The 26,446-nt window shown below is 45.8% G+C and overlaps 1 long non-coding RNA gene across 1 annotated transcript; it reads left to right on the top strand.

Moving 5' to 3' along the window:
- Positions 1 to 381: 381 nt before the first annotated feature.
- Positions 382 to 22,433, top strand: LOC150046140 (uncharacterized). The gene is made up of 3 exons (XR_016539598.1): positions 382 to 715; positions 14,487 to 14,555; positions 22,056 to 22,433. It is a non-coding gene; the product is annotated as an uncharacterized LOC150046140 (long non-coding RNA).
- Positions 22,434 to 26,446: the final 4,013 nt, after the last annotated feature.

The raw sequence follows: 26,446 nt of genomic DNA, 5'->3' as shown, positions 1-26,446 counted from the left end.
GCCATGAGTTCAAGTCCCAGAACCTGTACACCTCCTCCCCCCCAAAAAATTCACTGACTTTTCTTGCCTACACTGACTTTAAACCATGACTCTCAGTTCTCAGCCTCCTGAGTAGCTTAGATTGCAGGTGTGAGCTATCAGCACTCAGCCTGTGTTTTGTGGTTGATACAACTCCCTATCCACTAGGCATAAAGGTACCCAAGGAGAAAAAAAAAAAAATCTAGCTATGCCTGTCTCTTTCTTTAGCTTATGCCTTATTTTGGCATTTAATGGACTATGGACATGTTTGATGACTGAACCAAATGATGGAAAAGAGGCTGAATGAATGAATGAATGAACCAAATGAATGAATGAATACATCAGTATCCGGCTGAAGTTTCCAGACTGAGGATACATCCTGTGATTAGGAGTGCGTGGAATTATTCTTAGCACATTGGGGGGGATGTGCAAGAGTGTGCCTCTGCTCTCAGCCTCCGAAAGAAACAAAACCCTCCAAAAGGAAGAAAAAAAGAAAACGGGGTGTCACAGGGACTGCAGGCTGGATTCCATGATGTCATCCCAAGTTGGATGTCTGCACTTTGTAAACAGAGGTTCTTGTGACATGGCATGTGGCCAGGCTAGGCCACTGGGCCTGGGTAGGAGGGGGCAGTGAAGAGGAGGTGTCCAGCGCTGGCCTCCACCCTGGTCTCAACCAGGGCGCCTCTGTATCCACCAGGTATCTTATCCAAGGGGAAACCAGGACAGGAAACCAGGTTGCTATGGAGACCGAGAGGCCCTTCCAGACACAGGGGAAAATAAACAGGGCTCTGCCTGGACTTAACCCCCGGCAAGCCACAAGCCTCAGCTCCTTCTCAGAGAGCTTCTAGTTTCCACTAGAAAGATCTGGTGGGTGGGGAAACTCACTTTCTGGCACCTCCTGCCCACCCTGGGAGAGTAGAGGAGGGGGGTCTCGGGGTTCATGTCAGCTCAAGGCTGGAGGATGAAGCTGTTCTTTTTTGTTCTTATTCTTTGTTTTTTGATTTCTCTATGTGTGTGTGTGTGTGTGTGCTTCAGTTTCAGACCTCTCCTGGCTCAATCTCAGCTCAGGACTGAAAGCTGATGAGTAGGCCTACATGACATTTAAAATGTTTCATCTCATTGAATATTTTATTTTTTGTTATTTATTTTATTATTTCGTTGGTTGTGGGACTTGAACTCTGGGCCTGGGCATTTCTCCTAAGCTCTTTTTAGCTCAAGGTTACCACCCTACCTCTAGAGCCACAGCACCACTTCTGGTTTTCTAGTGATTAATTGGAGATAAGAGTCAGGGACTTTAGGGTAGCTAGAATTACAGGTGTGAGCCACCGTGCCTGGCTTTTTATTTTATTTTTTTTGTATGTATACCAGTATTGGAGCTTGAATTTAGGGACTGGGCACTTTTTTTTTTTTTATTTTTGGTTGGTTGTGGGGCGTGAACTCTGGGCCTAGCCTCTCTGTCCCTGAGCTTTTCAGCTCAAGGCTACCGTGCTATCCCTTGAGCCACAGCACCACTCCCGTTTTTCTGGAAGTTAATTGGAGATAAGAGTCTCATGGACTTTAGTGCCTGGACTGGCTTTGAGTTGTGATCTTCAGATCCCAGCCTGTTCCGGGCTAGAGCCTGGGCATGCTTGCTGGGTAGCTGAGATTATAGGTATAAGCAACTAGTGCCCGGCTAGATGACATTTTAAAATGTGCCCAATGTTTGATGGGCACAGTTCTATATACTTTTGGTCAATTACTTCATCCGATCCTCATGCCACTCCAGAAAGGAAGGTCCTGTTGCTAGAACAACCGTTTAGGAGAAACAGAGGCACGGAGAGATACCAGGCTTACCTATGGCATTGGACTATTTTCCTAGCAGCCCCCAAATTTAAAGTACTTTCACAGTGTGCAGGTATAGTGTGGCCTGGGGAAAGAGAATGACTCCTTCCGAGCCTCAGTTTCCTTATTGCCTTAAAAGGTTGTTGGGGGGGGGGGACGGGAGTTTGGCCTAGTGGTTAAAGTGCTTGCCTAGCATGCATGAAGACCTGGGCTCTATTCCTCGGTGCCACATACATAGAAAAAAGCCGGAAGTGGTGCTGAGGCTCAAGTGGTAGAGCTCTAGCCTTGAGAAAGTCCAAGGACAGTGCTCAGGCCCTGAGTTCAAGCCCAGGACTGGCAAAAAAAAAAGAAAAAAAAAAAGTTGTTGTGGTTAGATAAAATGCACTTACTGACTGCCTTGAATATATAAGAGAAGAAAAATGTAATCTGAAGATTCTGCTGAGTAGATTGCTTCTGGTTAAATTGGAGGTAAGACCTTCGTGGACTTTTCTGCCAGGACTGGCTAGAACTGTGATCCTCCTGTCACAGCCTCCTCAAGTAGCTAGAATTACAAACATGAGTTCTCAGTAACTCTTAGATACTTTGGCTCTGACCAATAGGGAGCCGCAGAGAGACTGGAACAGGACAATGAGGTTGAGCTATGTGGGTGTTTTGGGGGTTTCTTCTGGTACCCTGGATACTGGGTGCCCTAAAGCCAGTCTCTGCCTTAGGCTGCTCCGTCTCTAGGCTTCAGAGACCACCATTTCTTAGTCCCTGCAGCCCCTTGTGGTTTCTTGTCTACCCACCCTCCTTGTGAAGAACTCTTCTAATAAATGCCCCTTAAATGACCTAATTAGAGCAATCCTCCCCCTTCTTGCTAGGCCTTAACTGCTGTGCTCTTCATTTAAATTAATTTGCCATGCACAGCTGAGGGAATCTCTGTGCGTGCCACGGCTCAGGTTCGCGTCACAGTGGCTCTCCAAGCCGCCTCCACAGTTAATTCTAGCTGAGGATCCTGTCATGTGGTCTCTGACGACCAGTACAGTCATGCACTACATAATATCTGAGGCACAGGGCGGGGTGGAGGGGATTGTTCCTGAGCTTATTTATTAATGTATTCATTTATTTTGCTCAAGGCTAGAGCTCTAGCACTTTGAGCCACAGCTCAACTTCCAGTTTTCTGGTGATTAGTTGTAGATGGATTTCCCTGCCTGACCTGGCTTGGAACGTTGATTCTCTGATCTGAGCCCCCTCAGTAGTTAGGATTATAAATGTGAGCCGCCAGCACCCAGACTTTATTTTTATTTGATATTATTATTATTATTATCACCACTTCTGGGGTTTGAACTCAGGGCCTGGGCACTGTCCCTGAGCTTCTTTTGCTCGAGGCTAGCACTCTACCACTTGAGCCACAGTATCGCTTCCAGCATTTTCTATGTAGTACTGAGAAATCAAACCCAGGGCTTCATGCATGAGAGGCAAGCACTCTGTCACTAAGCCACATTCCCAGCCCAGACTTTCACAAGCTGTTAAATGTAATGTTAGAAGTAGATTTTAGACATAGTAGTACACATAAAAATAGGGTTTTTTTTCTTCCTTCTTTCTTTCTTTCTGTCTGTTCCTGAAGTTTGAACTCAAGGCCTGGCATTTGCAGGACTTACCTTCTTAGCTGGTACTCTACCACTTTCTCCAGCCCTTTTACTGAAGGTTTTATTTTTTATATTTTATTTTATGGACCTCGAGCCTCCTGTTCGTACTTCTCCCACAGCTAGGATGATAGGCAAGCACCACAAAATACTCAGCTTTTGGTTGACAGGGGACAGAGGGGTAACTTTTCCCCTTGGGTTAATCTCAAACCATAATTGTCCTGATCTCAGCTTCCCAAATAGCTGAAATTACAAGTGTAATCTGAGTGTGGTTGAAGATCTTGTGAAATAGATCATGCTTAGAAGGGGGGGTGGTATTCTCCTTAGAGGGTAAGACATAACTTTTCTAGGTTTTATGTCCCATCCATGAGAGGCCTGATAGTACCTTCTAAGTTGCTCTAATGGTCTATGTGAAGACTGCATGTAGTAATGCCTGCAACGTTCTTAGTACACAGTACCTATGATATACTGTAAATACTCACTAAACGATGCTGTTGTTATCACCACCCAGACACACTGATGCAAAGACTTTTTTGTTGTTGTGATTGGTTGTGGGGCTTGAACTCTGGGTCTGGATGCTATCCCTGAGTTCTTCAGCTCAAGGGTCGCGCTCTTCCACTTGAGCCACAGTGCCACTTCCAGTTTTTGAGTGGTTTATTGGAGACAAGAGTCTCTCCCAGACTTTTCTTTCTGGGCTGACTTTGAACTATGATCCTCAGATCTCAGCCTCCTGAGTAGCTAGGATGACAGGTGTGGGCCAGGGAACTTAACTGATGAATCCCCAACCAGATATTTCCCTCCCTCTCCTTCCCTCCCTCCCTCTCTCATATCCCCCCCCCCTCTGTTAGTCGTGAACTCTGGGCCTGGGTATTATTCTTGAGCTCTTCAGCTCAAGGCTACCGCCCAACGCCTTAAGCCACACCACCCCTTGGTAGTTAATTGGAGATAAGAGTTTCATGGACTTTCCTGCCCAGGCTGGCTTTGAACCTCAATCTCAGTCTCCCGAGTAGCTGGAATTGCAGACATGAGCCACCATGCCCCGCTTAGCTATTTCTCTTTACCTCTCCAAGAACCATGGCTGAGCCTTCTCCACCTTCCTAGGACAAGCCCCTCTTATGGGTGCCTATCTTGGGGCTTGAACTTAGGGCCTGGCACTGTCTCTAAGTTTTGTTTTGTTTTCCCTCAAGGCCAGCACTTTACCACTTGAGCCACATGTCCCTTTCCTGCTTTTTGATCATTCACAGGAGATAAGAGTCCCAGGAATATTCCTGCCTGGACTGGCTTTGAACTATGACCTTCCCATCTGAACCTCCCAAGTAGCTAGGATTACAGGTGTGCCCACCGGGGTGCCATTTCCCTTAACCACAGTGGCTCAGACAGCCTTGAGGCAGCACAGGTGCCAGGTCCATCCAGCATGCAAAAGAGGTGCTTCGTCATTGTTGGTGCTGGCAAGTGACCTTGATGTTAGAGCAATGGATTCCTAGCTGCTGCCACTCTGTGTTGCTAGAGGGAGGGAGGGAGAGAGGGAGGGAGCCTGGGGAAGGGAGATTGGCTGGAGAAGAGAGTGAAGGATGGAGGTGCCAGAAGCTTGGGCTCTGTGCCAGACGCTAAGTACCATCACCTAGGATGCTGGTAGGCCATGCCAGCATCAGCGTCACAGGAGGAAGTGTGGGGGAGGCCAGAGAGATGGGGAAAGGTGAGAGGGGCTGACAGGTTGGAGAAATCCACTTCGTTCCCTCAGGGCCCACTCTCCCTTCAGACCCAAGCTGTCTGGGAGAAATTGTGGCTGTCACCATGGCAACTGGAGCAGCTGATGTGTGAGCCACAGTGTCTTTATTAGAGAACCTGGGTCAAGCTTGTGCCAGTATTTTTCCATGGGTACAAGGAAGGGACCGGAGGCTGGGGGTATGGCTTGGATGTGACCTGAGGTGTAAAGTTGGGGGGGGGGTGTTTAATGAGGGGACAGGGTGAGGCGAGCCGTCTCAGTTATTCTGTTATTGAATTTCTGTGGATGGAAAAGAAGCAGACTTGCTACGACATGGCTGACACATCCCTTAAACATTCAAGCTGCTTCAGAATTCCCTTCAAGCCAGGCCCCAGTGGCTCACGCCTCTCATTCTAACCACACAGGAGGCTGAAATCTGAGGATTGTGGTTCAAAGCCAGCCCAGGCAGAAAAGTCTATAAGTCTCATTGTCTCTAATGAACCACCACCACCAACAACAACAACAAAACCTAGATGTGGCACTGTGGCTCAAGTGGTAGAACACAGTAAAAAAAGCGGAGGGAGGACTCAGCTCTCTGAGTTCAAGCCCCAGTACACACACACACACACACACACACACACACACACACACACACACTTCAATTGTGCCTGAGTGAGCACAGCACCCAGAAGTTTCATCCTTGACGTCAGGATCGAACCCCAGCTCAGAAGTCACAGTGACCTTAGTTATGTAGCTCAGCGCTGCTAAAGTCCAGGTGCAAGGCTCTGGGCTTGGGATTCCTCAGTCAGTCTTACAGTCCCCCTCTGAACAATGGAACCCCAGACAGCTGCATCCTGGGGTCACAGGGAGGATTGCAGTGACCCTGATTCCTGTGTTGCATTTTACAACCCAGCTGGTGATAAATCACTGGAAATGCAGTCCTCCCCCGTGGATGATTCTAGAGTGGTGTGTGTGTGTGTGTGTGTGTGTGTGTGAGTGCCAGTCCTAGGACTTGAACTCAGGGCCTGGGCACTGTCCCTAAACGTCTGTGCTCAAGGCTAGCACATTTTGAGCCACAGCGCCATCTCTGGTTTTCTGGTGGTTGATTGGAGATAAGAGTCATAGACATGGGCCGGGAGTTTGGCCTAGTGGTTAAAGTGCTTGCCTAGCATGCATGAAGACCCGGGTTCGATTCCTCGGTACCACATACATAGAAAAAAGCCAGAAGTGGTGCTGAGGCTCAAGTGGTAGAGCTCTAGCCTTGAGAAAGTCCAAGGACAGTGCTCAGGCCCTGAGCCCAAGCCCAGGACTGGCAAAAAAAAAAAAAAGAGTCATAGACTTCCCTGCCTGGGCTGGCTCTGAACTGTGATCCTCAGCCTCTTGAGAAGCTAGGATGACAACCATGGATATCTAAACTGGGCTTGGAGTTTCTTTCATAAGAGCTGGAGCTCAACACTGCAAAGACAAGGAGTCTGCCCCCATGGATTGTGAATCTAGTGTGAGACACACAATGACTCGGCACACTGTTAGGGAATCCTGACAGCCACGGGATTATCTATTTTATTTTATTTTCCCAAGAAGTGAAACTGTGGCTCAAAGTGCTAGAGCACCAACTTTGAGTGAAAAAGCTAAGGGACACAGCTAAGGACCCCAAGTCTAAGCCTTCGAACTGGCGTGTGCATGCGTCCTCTTTCCCCCCTAAAAGCGATCGGAAGAAAAGAAGAAAGGAAAGGTGAGGAAACCTGAGAAGGAAAGGGCTAGAGTTCTGAAAATCACATTTCCCCTCAAGTCTGGAGAGAAGTAGACTGAGGGAAGGGCTGGTAGCCTGAGAAAAACCTGCACTTTTTGTTCACATCTGGCACAGAAAGCAGTTGGTTCCTGGCACCAGGTCTAGGTACTGTCCCCGAGCTCCTCAGCTCAAGGCTAGCATTCCACATTGAGCCACAGCCCTTCTTCTGGATAATTTATTATTAAAACAAAACAGGGATAGCTGCTTCAGAGGCTGAGATTCTGAGGTTCTCAGTTTGAAGCCAGTCCAGGCAGAAAAGTCCACGGGACTCTCCTTTCCAATTAACCACCAAAACCTCCCGAAGTGGACCTATGGTTCAAAGTGGTAGAGCGCCAGTTTTGAGTGAAATAACTAAATGAGAACATAAGGCCTGTCTTGAAGCTCCAGTACCAAAACAAATAAATGAATAACAACAAAAAAGACCCTCAAGTGGCTTTTTTCAGGTGTTTCTTTTTTTTTTAACTAATGAGATTTGAACTCTGGGCCTCATCTTTGCTTGGTTTCCTTGTTTGTTTCCTTGCTTGCTGTGCCTTCTACTGAGTCATGTCTCCTTCCCTGCTTCTTTTTTTTGCTAGTTCTTAGACTTGAACTCAGGACCTGAGCAATGACCCTGAGCTTCTTTTGCTCAAGGTTAACACTCTATCACTTGAACTACAGTAGCACTTCCTGCTTTTTGTTTATGTAGTACTGAGGAATCGAACCCAGGGCTTCACGCATGTTAGGCAAGCACTCTACCACTAAGCTACCATCCCAGCCTATCCTGTACTGCTTTTTGCTGTTTTTGTTTTGTTGTGTTTGTTTTTTTAGTCCAGGATCAGAACTCAAACTTGGTTTCTGATACTTTTGTTCATCAGCTGGCACTCTACCACCTAAGCCATGTCTCCAGCCCCTTGGTAGTTATTTTGGAAATAGGATCTCATGAACTAGGCTATCTTCAAACCATGATCCTTAGATCTCAGCCTCTTGAGTAGCTAGAATTACAGGTGAGAGCCACTGGTACCTAGCTTTGTGTTTTTGTTGCTGTTACATTTTGTGTGTGTTTGTGTATGTGCCCGTACTCAGGGCCTGAGCACTGTTTCTTGAACCTTTTTTTTTTCCCCTCAAAGCAAAGCCACAGCTCCACCTCTAGCATTTTCTGGTAGATAATTGAAGATAAGAATCTCATAAAATTTCCTTTCCAGCCTAGCTTCAAACCATAATCCTCATATCTTAGCCTCCTAAATAGCTAGGATTACAGATGCTAGCCCAGCTGTGATTTTTTTTCTTTTTTAAATAAACTCATTGATAGGGGACTTTACTAGCATACTGAAAGCTCTGGGTTTGGTTCCTGGCCTTAAGAAATAAAATCTTCAAGACTGGACATTTTACTAGTAATTTAACCATCCTGAGTTAACAACTTTTCCTGTGTTTGCTTTTCTTTGTAGTATTTATGCTTGGCCATATGTATTTTTATATAGTTATTCACATACATAGTTAAGGTTTTATATGTGACTGCTGTTACCAAATACTGTTTTGTAAAATATTGCAAGAATGTCTTTGTCAGTATTTCTTTTAGGATGGACAAAATTTCACATCAAAAATATTGGGTTATGTGTCTCTTATCACACAAAATAATATTTACCAAACTGAACAGGAAATGGAAACAACAACGACAACAGATTGGATCCTAAGGGCACAGAAATGGAGGGACAAAGGGTGAAGACATGCAGCTGTGAAACTCACTGGATACTGTGTGAAAAATGAACTGTACAACGTGCAGGTGGGGACAGGAGGGAAAAAATGGAGGGAGAGAGCAAGGGAAGGAGAGACATTGTCCGAAAAGAACTGTCCTCTTTACCTAACTTACATAATGTGCTCAGTGTGACCTCTTTGTACATCACCTTTATAATAACAACTGATTTTTTTTTTTTGGAGATTGGGCAGCTCTGTCTGAATGGACTAAGTATCACAACATAAAAATTGTGATTCTGACTGCCATGCAATTTCATTTCCTCAGGATTTAATTACACACTTTTAGAATCAGAGAGAGGGGGAGAGGGAGAGGGAGGGAGAAAGAGCGGGGGAGAGGGAGAGAGTACCTGGTTAGCACAGAACAGGTGTGTGATGGTAAGGTAAGTGGCTCTGCTGGTTTCAGCCGTCAAAATACTTCCAACCCTATGAGATTCTCATGAAATGCAGAGCTTGACTAAGATCTAGAGATTTAGGTCATACAAAGCCTCTAAATGAAAGCCAATCCTGTCAGCTCAGGTTCAGCTGAAGAAACAAAAATCCATAACTATGCTAGAGGAAAATGGCAGGGATAAGGGGGCTGGAGGCGTGGCTCAAATGGTAGAGCACCTGCTTAGCGGGTGCGATGCTCAGAGTTATATTCCCAGCTGTTTCAAGAGAAGGACAGGAAGGAGGAAAGGAAGGAAGGAAGGAAGGAAGGAAGGAAGGAAGGAAGGAAGGAAGGAAGGAAGAAGAGAAGGAGGAGGGAGGGTGGGGACTATGCCAAACATTTTTCTTGTTCTCATTTACACCTCTCATTTAGTTACCATTCCCTCACAGAAATGGATGTCATTGTCATCTCAGTGTAAGAAAAAAAAAAGGTAAGGAATTGCACCTAGGCCCTGAATTCAAGCGCAGCACACACACACCACACACACACACACACACACACACACACACACACACACACACACACAAATTCATTGTTACTCTCCTATTTTCACTGAATATTTTGTCCTGCTTAATTTGGAAGGCAAGGTTCAAATTTCTCTCTCTCTTTCTCTTTCTCTTTCTCTGTCTCTGTCTCTGTCTCTCTCTGTCTCTATCTCTCTGTCTCTGTCTCTCTGTCTCTCTCTTTTTTTTGGCCAGTCCTGTGGCTGGCAATGGGGAAGGTGGTCCTGTCGCTCACAGGCTCTGGGGACCAGTTTGTGGCCACTGAGTTAAGGGATTATACAGTTTTAGGCACCTTAGTGAGGTCTGAGGAGAAACAGATTTGATCAATCCTGGGTCTTCCACCAACAGTGACCAGCAGGGGGAGCACGAGAGCAAGGGGGCCCAAGAGCAGTATTAGAGTGGGTTGAAGAGACAATAAGGAGGCCAGGAAGGAAGAAGGGTGGAGAAAGCCTTAGTTACCCAGGGCAGGAACAGGTGAGGGGTAAAGAAGGCTGACCGGGGCTGAGAGAGTTTAATTGACAGAAGGTTGTGTTACCCAGTGTGGTGGCCTACACCTGTAATCTCAGCAGTAGGGAGGAAAAAACTGGAGGAACACAAGTTTGAAGTGAGTAGCTGAGGTGACATAGTGAGACTTTATATATAAAAGCCAAACAGGGGGCCAGGAGTTTAGCCTCATAGTAGAGTGCTTGCCTAGCATGCATGAGGATGCGGGTTCGATTCCTCAGTACCACATACACAGAAAAAAAAGCCAGAAACGGTGCTGTAGCTCAAGTGGTAAAGCTCTAGCCTTAAGAAAGACCAAGGACAGCCCAGGCCCTGAGTTCAAGGCCCAGAACTGGCAAAAAAAAAAAAAAAGCCAAATAGGCAAGCAAACAATAAATGACAATAGAAAAGAAAAACAGGGACCAGGAGCATAGCCTAGTGGTAGAGTGCTTGCCAAGCATGCACGAAGCCCTGGGTTCAATTCTCTGATACCACATACATAGAAAAAGCTGGAAATGGCACTGTGGTTTAAGTGGCGGAGCATTAGCCTTGAGCAAAAAGTGTCCAAGGACAGTGGCCAGGCCCTGAGTTCAAGATCCAGGTGAGAGAAACAGAGAGGGGTGGGGGGAAAGAGAGAAGATTTGTAACTTCAAATGCAAACTGTAATGTTTAGGAGAATTTAATTGATTTGGACTGCACCTGAATGTTTTAAAACTTCTGGGTTAGTAAATGAACACAGACTGCGTTAGGCTTGTAAATTGTCCGAGCACTTAGCAGTTCTGTTCACTGAATTTGTACATGCATCTTGTCAGAGGTTTGAAGCACGTAAGGGTGCAATTAAGACCAACAAAAAAGCCAACACTAACGGAATGTTTATTAATTGCGTTGTGTCAATGATGTTAAATATTTAGGAGAATTCATGATGTCACATTTACAAGCTACTTCAGCATTGGTATGAGAGTAAGTGGAGATCAATCTTTAACATTAGACACGATGTGTTAGATTTATAAAGGCAATAATATGTTTGAGTTTTATGCTAACAGCCTGGGAATGATGAGAGGTCTTTAGATTTGTAATTTTAATAAGCTGGGCATTCGTTCCAGCACAAATAACTGTAAGTCTAAGCTGGGTACTGGTGGCTTACGCCTGTAATTCAAGCTAAGTCAGGAGGCTGAGATCTAGGATGCTGGTTTAAAGCCAGCCTGTGTGGAAAGCACTACGAGACAGCATTTCTCCCCAAGCATGCCTCTGGGAAATCCATGATGGAGAGAACACTAATACAAAAGAGATCTCTCTCCTAGGACCTCATTAAGCTCATCAATGACAAGACTGTGCTTGGGCCTGGCTAGGTCAGGTTGGCTCTTCTGCCCTGAGAGTGGCAGAGATCAGGAGAAGGCCTTAGGCCTATATGGTGGACAAGGGAATGAAGCCATTTGCTTGGGGGAAGGCTCTGAACTAGGAGCTGGGCAGACATTGGGCAGTGAGGGCTTCTTATCAGCAAGCAAGGGGCCAAGGGTGCCACTGTCTGGCCCACTTGGCGGTCTGTGAAGCGGGCAGAGTCTGTGGGCTTCTAAATCTAGACTGAGGGTTCTGGAACCAGACCCCGATAGTTCATGCCTGTAATCCTAGCTATTGGGGAGACTTAGATCTGAGGATCGTGGTTTGAAGTCAGCCTCAGGAGAAAAGTCTGTGAGACGCTTATCTACAATTAACTTCTCCCCACACCCCCAAACCCCCCCCCCAAAAAAAGCCAGAAGTAGGCTGGGATGTAGCTCAGTGGCAAAGTGCTTGCATAACATGTGCAACGTTCTGGGTTTGAACACCAGTACCAAAAATGAAAAGAAAACAAATAAAAGCCAGAAGTGGAGCTATGGCTCAACTGGTAGAGTGCTAGCCTTGAGCAAAAGGAATCTTTTTCTTTGTCTTTTTGTCAGTCCTGAGCATGAACTCAGGGCCTGGACACTGTCCTTGAATTTCTTTTGCTCAAGGCTAGCACTCTACCACTTGAGCCACAGCACCTTCTGGCTTTTCTGTATATGTAGTACTGAGGAATCAAACCCAGGGCTTCATGCATGCTAGGCAAGTATCTACCACTAAGCCACATTCCTAGCCCTGAACAAAAAGAATCTTGGGTGCCTAGGTCCTGAGTTCAAGCCCCAGGACCAGCACAGAAAAAGGAAGGAAGGAAAGAAGGCCGGAAAGAAGGAAAAGAAGACTGAGGATTCTAATTGGGGTGGAGGCCCTCAGTTTTCAACATTGCTCTAAAGAAAAGAGGTTGTGGATTCAAGAAACGGAGAGTTGTAAAAAATAAAATCTTATTGAGCAAAGAAAGACCTAGCTACTCAAGAGACTGAGATCTGAGGCGCAGACTCAGTTGGCTCAAGGCCAATCCAGGCAGAAATGTCTGAGAAACTTATCTCCAATTAACCAGCAAAAAGCCAGAGGTAGAAGTGTGATTCAAGTGGTAGCACCAGCCTTGAGCACCTGCCCCCCCCCAAAAAAAGCTAAGGGCCAGGCCCTGAGTTCAAGCTCCAATACTGGTACAAACACGCAGAAAGCATTGGACACATAAATGGATTATGTTAAATCACAACCTCGTTATACAGCTGTTTGATGCTGACAAGAAATAAATTTAAAAAATCAACATCTAGTAGTACTTTTGCTTTGTGTAACTGTGTGTTTTCAAACACAATTAAACTCTAGAGGGGATTTGATTAGATGTGTGTGTGTGTGTGTGTGTGTGTGTGTGTGTGTGTGAGAGATAGGGCTCTTTTCGTCGGTGCTTGAGATCTATTTTGCTCTACCACTTTGGCCCCAGTTCCACTTCCAATTTTTAAGGGACCTATTGGAGATAAGAGTCTTTTCTGCCCAGGCTGGCTTTGAACTCAACCTCCTGAGTAGCTAGGATTACAGATGTGATTCTCACAATGGAAATTGGGGCAGGGAAAGGCTGAAAAGCAGGCTAGAGCTTGAGTCTTCAGTGAGGTTAGAAAGGTCTGTACATCTGGACTGGGTAATAATGGCAGGCTGTGTGTTAGGCAGTGTAAGTGAAGCTGGGTGAGTTGTGTGGGTAGCCTCTGGGATGCTGGCCACATTTTCTTTTTCAACAGAAAAATGTTAATTTTTGTTTGCTTTCTTTTTTCTTACTTCATTCCCCGGGTGTTAGATTTGTGGACATATGGTATTTTATAGTAAAACACTGAAAACCCAAACAGAACGCGAGAGAATGTTAAGATTTATGATTCTCAGTCGCACCTGCTTCTTAGAACAAGCTGAAAAGAGTTTCCAGAAGACTGGTAGCCTGGCTGGATGTAATTCTACCTATGTTGGAGACAGAGATCAGGGAAAGGAGGGGAAGGGCGGGGAGGGGAGGGAGAGGAGGAGAAAAAAGCTGTATGTGTTGACATGTGCCTGTCATCCCAGTTAGGTGAGAAGAATAAATAGGAGGATCTCTGTCCAGGCCAGCTCAGGTATAATTGAAGATCCTACTTCCAAAAGCAAAAAGGAGGGGCTGGGAGTTTTGCCTAGTGGTAGAGTGCTTGCCTAGCATGCATGAAGACCCTGGTTCGATTCCTCAGTACCACATGCATAGAAAAGCTGGACGTGGGGCTGTGGCTCAAGTGGTAGAACACTAGCCTTGAGAAAGCCCAGTGCTCAGGCCCTGAGTTCAAGCTCCAGAACTGACCCCCCCCAAAAAAAGGGCAAAAAGAAGCCCGGTGCTGGTATTTCATGCCTGTAATCCTAGCTACTCAGGAGGTTGAAATATGAAGATGACAGTACAAAAACAGCAAAGACAGGAAAGTCCATGAGATTCTAATCTCCAATGAACTACAAAACAACAACAACAACAACAACAAAAACCAAAAAGCTCAGGGACAGCATCCAGACCCTTCGTTCAAGCCCCATGATGGACCAAAACTAAAAAAAGAAAAAAAGGGGCTGGGAGTGTAGCCTAGAGGTAGAGTGCTGGCCTAGCATGCACGAAGACTGGGGTTTGATTACTCAGTATCACCTATACAGAAAAAGCTGGAAGTGGCATGCCGTGGCTCAAGTGACAGAGTGCCTTGAAAAAAGTGTTCAAGGACAGTGCCCAAGCCCTGAATCAAGCCCCAAGACTGACAAAAAAAAAAAAAAAAAAGAAAGAAAGAAGAAAAAAAGAAAAGAAAAAGTCAAAATAATCTTACCAAATCCTTCATTTTCATTAAGCACAAGAGTATTTTCCTTGTGGGTTGTAGCTATCACACTTTGGGTGAGGGTGCCAAAGTTGTTAGATCACACACACACACACTGATTTCATCAAAAAAACACATGGAAAAGACATATGTTCCGCGACGGAGATTCGACTTGCTAACCATTTTCATTATTATTCCATCACTTACTGCAGAGCAGACTGTGAGCCGTGAAACAGCGTCTCCCCACAGCCAGTCAGGCAGGAGAAAATCGGACACTCCAGGTAAGGAAGCTGGGTGCTATGGCTCACGCCTGAAATCCTAGTCCCTCAGGAGGCTTAGATTTGAAGGTTAAGGTTTTAACCTAGCCCAAGGCTAAAAAGTTCAGGAGGCACTGTATTTACAATTAGCCACTAAAAAGCCAGAAGTAGAACTGGGGCTTATGTGGTACAAAGCCAGCCTTCTGTGAAGAAGCTAAGGAATAGTAGTCTTCCCTGAGTATTGGCACACACACACACACACACACACACACACACACACACACACACTACATAAATACCGATCGGCTGGACTTCATAACCTAGCCTATATAATCTTCTTTTCAACTGCACAGGGCCCTGAGATGAGAAAGGCTTGGTTTAATGATCTATGACCATCAAGTTGAATTTCTTAGTAAGTTTGAATAAGATTTCCTTTTCATTCTCCTCTTGGATCTCAGAATGTTCTAGATGATTCTCCGACACCTGACTGAGCTTAGCTGACTGGTCAGTCCATAGATTCATGAGATAAATATATTTTTTTTCCTTTTCCTTTTCTTTTTTTTTTTTTCTGGTCTGGTCCTTAGGCTTGAACTCGGGTCCAGAGTGTTGTCCCTGAGCTTTTCTGCTCTTGGCTAGCGCTCTACCACTTGAGCCACGCAGCCACTTCCGGCTTTTAATGGAGATAAGAGTCTCAAACTTTTTTCTACCCAGGCAGGATTTGAATTGTGATCCTCAGGTCTCAGCTGCTCCCCAATAAGCTAAAATTATAAGTGCAAACCACAGGCTTCTGGCCTTTTTCTTTTTCTTCATTATTTCTTCCCTTCTTTACCTCCTCTTCATTCTTTTTGTTTTTTTTTTTTCCTTTATTGAGACTATATATCCCAGCGTGGCTTCAAATTTGAGACCATCCTGCTTCAGCATCCCAACTGCTGGGATTATGGGCATGCAGCACCCCACTCAGACCTTCCTTCCAAACCAACTGACATTCCATTTGTGCTTGTGCTCATCTTTGGTCCTTTCTGTCTGGAGCATTCCATCTCTTTCTTCTCTTTTTGCCCTCCTGTGCACTTCAACTTCTCTTTCAATACCCCAACTCAAGTCCACCCACATTCTGAAACGGATTTTTTATCTCCTCTGAGAGATCAACCTAAAATGTATTGCTTTGCCAGGCTCCAGTGGCTCACGCCCGTAATCCTAGATATTCAGGAGGCTGAGATGTGAGGATCCCAGTTCAAAGCCAGCCCAGGCACAAAAGTCTGTGAGACTCTTATCTCCAATGAACCACCAGAAAACCAGAAGTGGCGCTGTAGCTCAGAGTGGTAGAGCACTAGCCTTGGGTTGAAGAGCCCAGGCCCAGAGCCCAGGCCCAGAGTTCAAGCCCCATGACCGGGGGAAACAGTTATTTATTCCTTTCCATTCTCCAGACAAAATATGGAAATGTCTGGAGTGAGAGCTGAGTTATTAAGAATTACACTCTGCCAGAACATCATTTACTATAGGGTGTCTGGTTTTCCCAGCTTTGTTATTAGGATGGGACTTTCTGATGGAGGCTCCAAAGAAGAAGACTTATCTTTTGTGTGAGCATCAGACTTGAGAGAAAAGAACTGATCTGTACTGCATCTCTTGCAGCTACCTAACTAGCCAAGTCAGAGAGGCAGTACTTCCGGTCTCACTCCTCCAATGTCTCTTCGAGAGTGATAACCCTCCCCCACCCAGTATCAGATAAAGTTTCTAAATTCATAGCTCTAAGAGATGGTGAGGCTGCTACTCATAGAAACTCAGAAAAACACAACCCTAGCCAGGCTCTGGTGGCTCACGCCTGTAATCCCAGCTCTGCAAGAGGCTGAGATATAAGAATTGTAGCTGGAAGCCAATCTAGGCAGGAAAGTCTGTGAATTGAATTCCCTGGATGTAGCGTTATCTTTAAGGGAAAAATATTCATATGGATTTATTATCTCTTTTTGTCCCCAGTATTAAGGTTTGAACTCAGAGCCCTGTATTTGCTACTCAGTTGCTCTACCACTTGAGCCATGCCACCAGCCTTCTTTTTCTCTAATCACTTTTAAAGTAAGGTCCTGCACTTTTGGCTGGGGCCAGCCTTGGACTGAGATCATCCTGCTATGCCTCCCATATAGCTGAGATCATAGGCATACACTACCACTCCACTCCTAGCTTATTAATTGAGATGGTATTTTACTAACTTTTTCCTGGGCTGGTCTCAAACCACAATCTTCCTGATCTCTACTTCCTGAGTGTTTAAGTTAATAGGTATGAGCCACCATACTTAGAAGATTTATTATCTTTAATAGATAGAGAAGTCAGGATAGTCTCCTGTTTCATCTGGGTAGCTTGGTAAGTTGGGTTTTTTTCTAAGCATGTACCATTACATCAGAATTCTCTTAGCTACTCAGGAGGCTGGGAGCTGAAGATTGCAGTTCGAAGCCAACCCAGGCAGGAAAGTCCACGAGAGTCTTATCTTCAATTAACCAGCAAAAACGAAGAAGAGGTAGAGTGCCACCCTTATGTGCAAAAAAAAAAAAAAAATAAAGCAAGAACACAAGACCCCCTATGTTTAAGCTTCAGAGTAGGCACCAAAAATAAAAAAATAAATACAAATAAAAAAGTAGGGGGATCAAGGAAGAGAGAGATAGAGGGTGAGGGATGAGTTTGGGGTTCAATGTTTGTATAGAGGTATCACAATGAAACCTCATCTTGTACAATTACTATATGCTACTAAATATCTTTAAAAAATAAAGATGAAAAAGGAGCACATGGTAAAATTTGAAAATGGTTCATGATCACAACAAAATTGTCTGAAGGAGAAATGAAGGACTTTTCTTTATCTGTCAGAAGAAAAGGGAAAGAAAGGAAAAAAAGAGAAAGAAGAAAGAGGGCTGGATGCCAGGCAAGGTGGCTCACACCTGTAATCCTAGCTACTCAGGAGGCTGAGATCTGAGGCTCACAGTTTAAAGTCGGCCTGGGCACTACAAGGCCTGTGAGACTCTTAGCTCCAGTTAATCATCAGAAAACCGGAAGTGGTGCTGTGGTTCAAGGGCTCAGGAACAGTGTCCAGGCCCAGAGTTCAAGCCCCATGACCCACAAAAGAAAAGAAAAGAAAGGAAGAAAACTATCATCCTTTGGCCAACATGTGTCACTGTGTAACACTGAAATGGAAGAGGAGTATAATTGTCCTTACTACTTCTGTTCTATTGTATCAGAAGCCTTTCCAGTATGAGACAAGGGAAAAAGACATGAAAAGATGTAAGGCCTGGAGGGGCTGGGAATGTGGCTTAATGGTAGAGTGCTTCTCTAGCATGCATGAAGCCTTGGGTTCAATTCGAGCACAAGCCTTGAGTACAAAGAAACTCCGGGGCACCACTAAGGTTCAATCAAAACAAATGACAAAAAGAACAAGAAGAAGAACAAAAAGAAGGGGGTGGGGAGGAAGAAATGCCCAGGATGTGATAAAGCCATTTGAAAAAAGCTAAGATAAAAATGATCTTGTAGAGAAGGTGGAGAGAGAAACTACTTGATAGTTTCTAAAATATGCTCTATTTTGATTCTGTCTATTTTTACATGTACTGGAGATACTTTACACAGGATAGATCTCATTTTCAAACTAATTTTTTCTCTCGACATCTAATTACTAGCTTACAGGAAATACAAAAGGATAGAAGACTATGTTAAATGAAATGACATCATCCCATTAATTGGCAAAGTCTAGACTTTGGGGAGAAAAATCTAGAGGACAAATGATATTTAAAAACCAACAAAATTCCAAGAAAAGAAAATGAAGGAGGAATCAATAGATTACAAAAGACTTAGCTAGAGCCCAGAGTTTAGCCTAGTGGTAGAGTGCCTGCCTAGCATGCACAAAGACCTGGGTTCAACTCCTTGGTACCACATAGGAAAAAGCTGGAAGTGGTGCTGTGACTCAAATGGCAGAGCTCTAGCCTTGAGAAAGCCCAAGGACAGTGCTCAGGCCCTGAGTTCAAACCCCAGGACTGGCAAGAAAAAAAAAATAGTCAGACATGGAGGGCTCAGGCCTTGTCTGTAATCCTAGCTTCTCAGGAGGCTGGGAATAAGAGGATCACAGGTTGAGGACAGCCCAGGCAGAAAAGTTCATAGAACCCCACTTGAAGCCATCGCTGGGTATACGAACACACACCTGTCATCCTAGCTTTATGGGACTCTGAGACTGAGAGGATCACTGGGCCAGGCCAGCTTGGTCTGGGCTGGGCTCCAGTGACACATACCTGTACACCCTAGCTACTCAGGAGGTTGAGATCTGAGGATCACAGTTCAAAGCCAGCACAGGCAGGAAAGCCCACGAGACTCTTATATCCAATTAACCACTAGAAAACTGGAAGTGGCACTGTGGCTTCCTGAGCTAAAGCACTAGCCTTGAGCTGAAGAGCTCAGGGACAGCATCCAGGCCCTGAGTTCAAACTCCACAATAATAAAACAAAATGAAAGTTCCTGAGATTCCATCTCTACGGAAGGATCGCGGTTCAGGCGTGCCCAGCTAAGAGCAAGATTCTAATTCTTAAAATAACTGGTGAAATGCAGGGCTGGAGTCCGTATTGTGCCAATCTAGTTAAATGGAAGACTGTTCTTTGTCCTCTCTCTCCCTCCTTTTCCTCCTCCTCTTTGAAGTCTGCCCCTCTCATTAGGCACACACCTTTTCCTCTTCACCCGTTCCTCTCATTGTTCCACGTTAGGGGAGCTTAGAAATCAAGCTATGCTTCGCAGCCTCCCAGCTTTATATTTGTTCTAGGCGATGTCTGACCCTTCTGTTCCAGCTTACACGAGATGTCTAAGCCTCCAGCAGTGTATCCCTCAGTTTATCAAATACCTTGTTAGCCGCTCGGCCTCCATTCCTACAGCTGACAACCCCAGCTACTCAGCAGGCTGAGATCTGAGGATCATGACTTGAAGTCAGTCTGAGTAGGAAAGAAATTGGTTGGATGGAGATAGGGACTAAAGAAGGAATTAATTAGGTTAGCAAGGGATTAGGTTAACTAGGAGAGTGGGTGAGAATGAATAGGGTCCAAGCAGATTGTCAGCAAGTCTGGAAACAGACCAAAGAAACCAGTTGAAATTGTATTGGAAAGAAGGAAGCTGGTGAGGAAGAGATAGGAGGGAGGGGAATTGGTTGGAATATAGGGCAGACATGTCACAAGGAAACTCCCTTATATAACGAATGCCTGTTCATTTAAAAACTGGGGAAAGCCGGGAGCTGGTGGTTCACACCAGTAATCTAAAAAGCTACTCAGGAGGCTGAGATCTGAGGATTATAGTTCAAAGCCAGCTCAGGTAGGAAAGTCTGTGAGATTCTAATCTCCAATGACCAGAACCAAAACAAAAACCAGAAATGGAGCTGTGGCTCAAGTGATAGAGCAAAAAAGTTTAGGGTCAGAATCCAAGCGCTGAGTTCAAACCCCAGTATTGGCATGCATACACACGCACGCACGCATGTATGTACACACACACACACCTTATTATCTCACCTGGAAGCTTTGGCTCCTGCTCTGCCCACTCTTGGCCTCTCACTGCTTCCTCAAATCTCAGCCCAGTCACATTGCCAATCTTCATCTTAGAGGCCTCTCCTTGGGCCTATCCAACCATGACACAACCTCCTGCTACCTGGTTATTTTTACATCTTAGCAAATCCTCTGATTTGGAACCATCTATTGTCTTGGCTAATGATTTATTTAAGAAAACATGAGAACAGGATGGGTTTGAGTCACCAATGTTCCCCCTGCCAGCCCCTCTTCCCTATACAAAGCTGTATAATACCTGTTGCAATGGTAAGTGTTTCTGGAAACAGATTACCATGGCCATTAACTGCACAGGCTTTGAGGAAAAAAAAAAAAAAGCAACCAGGGCCCAAATGCCAGCTCCATTGATTTCCAGGCTGGGTTTCATTAAACAAGTCTGCTTAACTAAACCTCCATGCCAGGCCTTTTTCCATTGGGAGGGTAGGTGGGCTGGAAATGGCGCCCTCTCTTGGCCTTACTGTGTCATTGCTTTAGTGGCTGAAGTGTTGCATATCTAGAGGAAAAAACAGCAGGCGGAGGAAGCCATGTGTCTTCAGCTTCCATCCCGCTGGTTTGTAGGCCAGCCTCCATCTCTCTGTGCAAAGGCATGGCCTTGGCGTTTCAGCTAGTCAAGATACCGGGATGAAACTCTGTTTGCCAGGCATGGGGTTTGGGCTTTGGCTTTCAGCCCTGATGTCTCCTTACCGTGAGACAAATGTTGGGATGAAGAGAGGGCCCTGGCCAGGTGTTGGTGCCTCACACCTGTGATCCCAAATGCTCAGGAGGCTGAGATCTGAGGATCACAGTTCAAAGCTAGCTCAGGCACCAAAGTCTGTGAGACTTTATCTCCAGTGAACCACCAGAAAACCGGAAGTGGCACTGTGGTTTAATGGCCTTGAGCTGAAGAACTCAGGGACAGTGCTCAGGGCCAGAGAGAGAGGAGGGGGGGGGGTACTAGCACTTGTTCAGTTCCTGACTGAGCTGGCATCTGGAGCCAAGAGATGACCTTCAAAAAATAGCTCCAATGGCTGTGCACACACACACACACACACACACACACACACACACACACACAATCCATCTGGAGTGGCAGTGGGGATCAAGTGGTAGCGCTCCCACCGTGAACAAGCAAACTGAGCAAGAAGCTCAAGGTCCCGAGTTCAAGTCCCAGGATTGGCACTGGCATAAATCCATCTCTCTGAACATCCCATATGCCACTCATAGCGGGAACAGAGCCATCTACATCTCCATTCTTAGGAAAAAACACAACAACAGAGAAGAAGCAATTTGTATGTTTCCCCGTCTAGGAATTGAATGATCCTTTGCTGGATAGAAAGATGGGAAGATGTCAACATTCTCCTCCCCCAGTGTAAAATAGAACTAAAAAGCAAAGCTCTTAGAAAGCCAGGTAGGAAGAACCTATAGAAAGCAGTGGGAGAGAAGAAATAGGAAGTGAGAGCAGGCTAGAGAGGGAAGGAGAAGGCGACAGGTGGAGAGGAGATGGGTAGGAGGGAGGCTGGTGACAGAAGAAAAAAAAGGGGCATACGCCCTCAGGAAAGGATGCAGGACTGGGACCCAGGGGAGGGAATGGAGGGAGGGGTTCAGTCTCCCTGCAAAAGCCAAAGCATTCATGCTTTCCCATCCTCTTGCAAACAGGCATGCCCTTTAGGATACTTTGCTACTGAGATGCTCGGAGGACACACTCAAGCACTTACAGGTCTGGGGAGTCAGTGTGGCTGGGGCTGTGGGTTCGTGGGGGGCGGGGGCAGGGACGCTTCCCCCCACTTTAGCAGAAGAGCTGGGTCTCCAGGTAAGTCATTATTGCTCACAGCCTTTTAAGGAGTAAACTGATGAGGTTTCCATTCGATCTAGCTTCAACCAGAAGAAAAAAAAAAGACAAAGGAGGAGTGGGTTTTTAATCCCCTTTATTGATATTTAATTTTTTTCGTTCTTTTTCTTTTTCTTTTTTTTTCTGAGTCCACAGAGCCCCAGAAGTCACATGCTGCAAGGAACATCACCAGAATCGTCACATGATACAGGTCTCCCATCATGTGACAGATCTGCCCAATTTCAGCCCTCTCCCCAACCCTCTCCTGGGCTGACGGAAGAAAATGTTTCTAGAAGAACTCCGCCCTCACCCGGAGGAAGAATGCTCTCTCCTTAGCTTGCTTGTGTGTTGTCTCCTCCTCCTAAGCCTCCCGCCAGTCTCATTTGAATTCTGCCATTGTCCCGCCCTGCCATCCAGGGGTTCTCCCAGCAGTGGCAGTGGGGTGGAGAGGGTGGGGGGGGGGAGATCTCTCACACCATCTTGTCTCAATCCTGGGGAAGCTGGCAGAACACTTCTCCCCCCACCCCAACTGCTTGGCAAGGGGCTGCCCAGGTGAGGACAAAAAGAGGGGTCCTCTTCTCCCCAATCCACTGTCAGCTGCCAGAGGAGCCAAGTGGGCCCTGCTTTTAGTTATTTGTGTGTTTGTTTTGTGGGGCTTGAATGCAGGACCTGGATGTCGTCCCTGAAACTTTTTGTGCTCAAGGTTAGTGTACTACCACTTGAGCCTCAGTGCCACTTCTGGTTTTTGAGTGAGTTAATTGGAGATAAGAGTCTCACAGGAACCTTTTCTGCCTCCTGGGCTGGCTTTGAACCATGATCTTCAGATCTCAGTCTCCTGAGTAGCTAGGATTATAAGCGTGAACCACCAGTGCCTGGTCCCTTCCTGCAGAGATATTTTCTCTCTCTCTCTCTCTCTCTCTCTCTCTCTCTCTCTCTCTCTCTCTCTCTCTCTCTCTCTCTGTCACACACGTGGATACACACACACACACATACACACACACACACACACTCACGTACGTCTTTTTGCCCCTTTATCAGGACCCAATTAGATTAGGTTGTGAAATCCACTTGAATCATTGTAGTAAGCTCTGTTGCTCTTCATTCATTCATTTCATTCATCCATTCATTTTTGTGCCAGTCCTCCTAAGGCATGAATCCAGGCCCCTGGGCTGAGATATGAATATGAAGATCACCATTCAAAGCCAGCCTGGGCAAGAAAGTCCTTTAGCCACTTATCTCCACGTAAACACCAAAAAAAAAAAAAATTGAGGTGGAGCGTGGCTCAAGTAATAATAGAGCACTAGATATGAGCAGCAAAGGTTCAAGACAGTGCCCAGTCCCTGATTTCAAGCTCCCAGGATCAGTATGCTTCCTCCAGACAAACAATACGCACATGCACACGCACACGCGCGCGTGCGCGCGCGCGCACGCGCGCACACACACACACACACACACACACACACACACACACACACAGAGGAAAAGAGTTGCTATTTTAAAGAGCCAACAGGAGCTTTTTCTGCCCTCTAATGGCATAATTCATCTCAGGAGAATTACTTCTTGGCTCAGAAAAATACCCTGAGGACTCATTTCAGCTTAATGATAAAGAATCTATAGTGAAGGCTGGAAAGGAAGGACAGGAAAGGAGAGTGGGCTGGGTGCTGGTAAATGAAAGGACTTGCAGTGCTTTGAGGGGATGGAGAGGAGCTCCGGTGTTACCGGTTCTAGCTGCTCAGGACCCTGGCTGAGATCTGAGGACTGAGATTGAAAGCCAGATGGGGCAGGAAAATCCATGAGCCTCTTGTCTCCAACGAACTACTAAGCAGCTGGAAGAAGAGATATGGCTCAAAAGGTAGAACACCATCCTGGAGCAAAAAGCCAAGAGACAGTGCTCAGAACCTGACTGAGTTCAAGCCTCAGTACTGGTGTGTGCATGTACACACACACACACACACACACACACACACACACACACACACACACACACACACTTTGTGGAGTGAACCTTGCTTTTTGCCCAAACTAGTCTCAAACCATGAACCTCCTATCCTGCTCTCCATCTCCTGAAAAGCTGGGATTACAGGTGTGATTAGTCAAAGGCCCTGCAAAGGAATTCTATTTACCAAACTATCTATTGTGCCAGTCCTGGGGCTTAAACTCAGGTCCTGGGCACTGTTCCTTTACTTTTTTGCTCAAGGCAAGATTACTTTTCAGCGTTTGAAATCTCTGCAGCATACTGAAGCACCTCAGTTATTGGATATCCTTTTTTAAAGCCTGTTAGTAAGGTCTTTTTCCCCTTTATTATGAAATAGTTGTACAAAGGGGTTTCAGTTCCCTATCAGGTACACTGGATGTCGACCAAGGCCACACCCCCTCTCTATCTCCCCTCCCATCCCTACCCTTGTTATGTAGTTCAACTTGTACATAATGCACATTGTATAGAATGACACTTGTTCTTCCATTAGTATGCCCTGCCTTGCTCCAACTCTTCACCCCCAAATAAAGAACTCAACAACCATGTTTCCAGTTTTTGATATTCATTTAAAAAAATGAAAAAGAAAAACAAGCCAGGAGCTGTGGTTCACATCTGTAATCCTGCCTATTCAGAAAGCTGACATCAGAGGATCATAGCCTGGGTAGGAAAGTCTGTGAGATTCTTGTTTCCAATAAACTACTCAGAAAAAGCCAGAATTGATGCTGTGGCTAAAGGGTTAGAGCGCTAGCCTTGAACTAAAGCAGCTCAGGGATAGCACGTAGGCCCTGAGTTCAAGTCCCCAGTACAGGCACAACAACAAAACAAACCCAAACAAATAAAGAACAACTCCAACTGCCTTCCCGGTGACAGCATGGGCTCCAGTGGTTTGCTTACTGGGGTCCTCATGTATTTCTGCCACCACTGTATAGATGAGAATTTGCATATGGCTTCCCATGTTTGCTATGTGCAAAGCCTAGCATGGCCTCTGGAATAGAAAGTGTTGTGCTTAGCCACCCAGGAAGGGGACAAGCCAACAGTGCCCATGGAAAGCCTGGAACGAGTACTCTGTAATACTCATGGGTGCCCCAATACCTCACATGTTTAGGGTATAATTCAACACAGCAAGCTAACTCTCGAGTGAGAACAAAATTACAAAAATGGGTGGAATTCTCGGGTGAAGGCTTATGTGATTTCCGGACACGGTAGGGGAGTTGAAGGACTTAAAACACGAGGCTTGACTTTCCTGCTTAAAATAACAAGATGGGTGCTGCTGGTTCTAGCCATCTAGTCCTAGCTACTCAGGAGGCGGACATTTGCGGATTGTGGTTCAAAGCCATTCAGACAGCGAAGTCTGAGACTCAAGTCCAATTAGCCACCAGAAACACAGCAGTGGCTCCAGGTGGTAGAGCACTAGCCTTGAGCAGAAGAACTGAGAAACAGCACCCAGGCCCTGAGATCAAGCCCCATATTGACAAAGATAAACCAAAAACGAACAAAAAAACCCCAGCATGCAACATATCCAAGAATCACAGCAGGTTTAAAACTTGCATGGAGCACCTGGCACAGTGCCTGGCCAACATGTTTTAAAGTAAGGATAAGTTGAAGAAACTCCAATGAGATGGAACTGAGGCTCAAGCTGTTTTTATAGCCTTCATGGACTGGTCACTGGGGACAACTCCAAAAATCGTCCCCAAACTAGGACTTTAGTTAAGGCAGAGGCAGTCAGATGGGTGAGCCTGGGTAATGTTACCGGTCCCAGGCAAAATCAATGATAAAAAGTCAAGTTTTGGGCCAAGAGTTTGGCCTAGTAGTAGACCAGGGTTCGCTTCTTCGCTACCACATACACAGAAAAAGCCAGAAGTGCTGTTGTGGCTCAAGTGGTAGAAAGCCCAAGGACAGTGCTCAGGCCCTGAGTACAAGTCCCAGGACTAGGGGGGTGGAACACAAGCAAGTTTTGGGTACCCAGATTCCTCCCTAAATAGATAGAGAGCAGTAGGCAGCTTAAATGAACAGTCTAGCCAGCACTGGTGACTCACACCTGTAATCCTAGCTACTTAAGAGGCTGAGATTTGAGGATGGCAGTTTGAAGCCAGCAAAGTGAGCTATCTCCAGTAACTGCAAAATGCTGTGAGTAGAGCTGTGGAGCAAGCAGGAGAGCATCAACCTTAAGAAAAAGAAAAAGCCTGGACAGTGTCCAGGCCACGAGTTCAAGCTCCAGTATTGGCACATGACGTGTGCATCACACACACACACACACACACAGTCAGAGTCCACCTGGCCTCTCAACAAGGTGGCAGGCATTACATGGGACAGGGGAGGCTGGAGAGCTGCCTGTAAATAGATGGGCTTCAGTAGGCTATGTGGAAAGCTGAGTCGCAAAAGAATCATGTTCTCAGGCTGTGCCATGTTTTCCCTACAACATTTAATATTACACTGAGTCCCGTGTTGGCCCAGGGCAGGTTCATGGAAGCATCTTATAGCCCAGGTCACTTTTTTTTTCCTCCTAATGGCTTAGGTGACTACACAACTCACAAGTGCCATTCTCAGGCCAATGCCCCAGGCCTTTCAGTAG

This window comes from Megascapheus bottae, chromosome 25 (assembly GCF_031878675.1).
Source record: "Megascapheus bottae isolate mThoBot1 chromosome 25, mThoBot2.hap1, whole genome shotgun sequence".
Lineage (NCBI taxonomy): Eukaryota > Metazoa > Chordata > Mammalia > Rodentia > Geomyidae > Megascapheus > Megascapheus bottae.
Note: the sequence above shows the minus strand (reverse complement) of the source record. Positions and strands in the feature narration are given on the sequence as shown.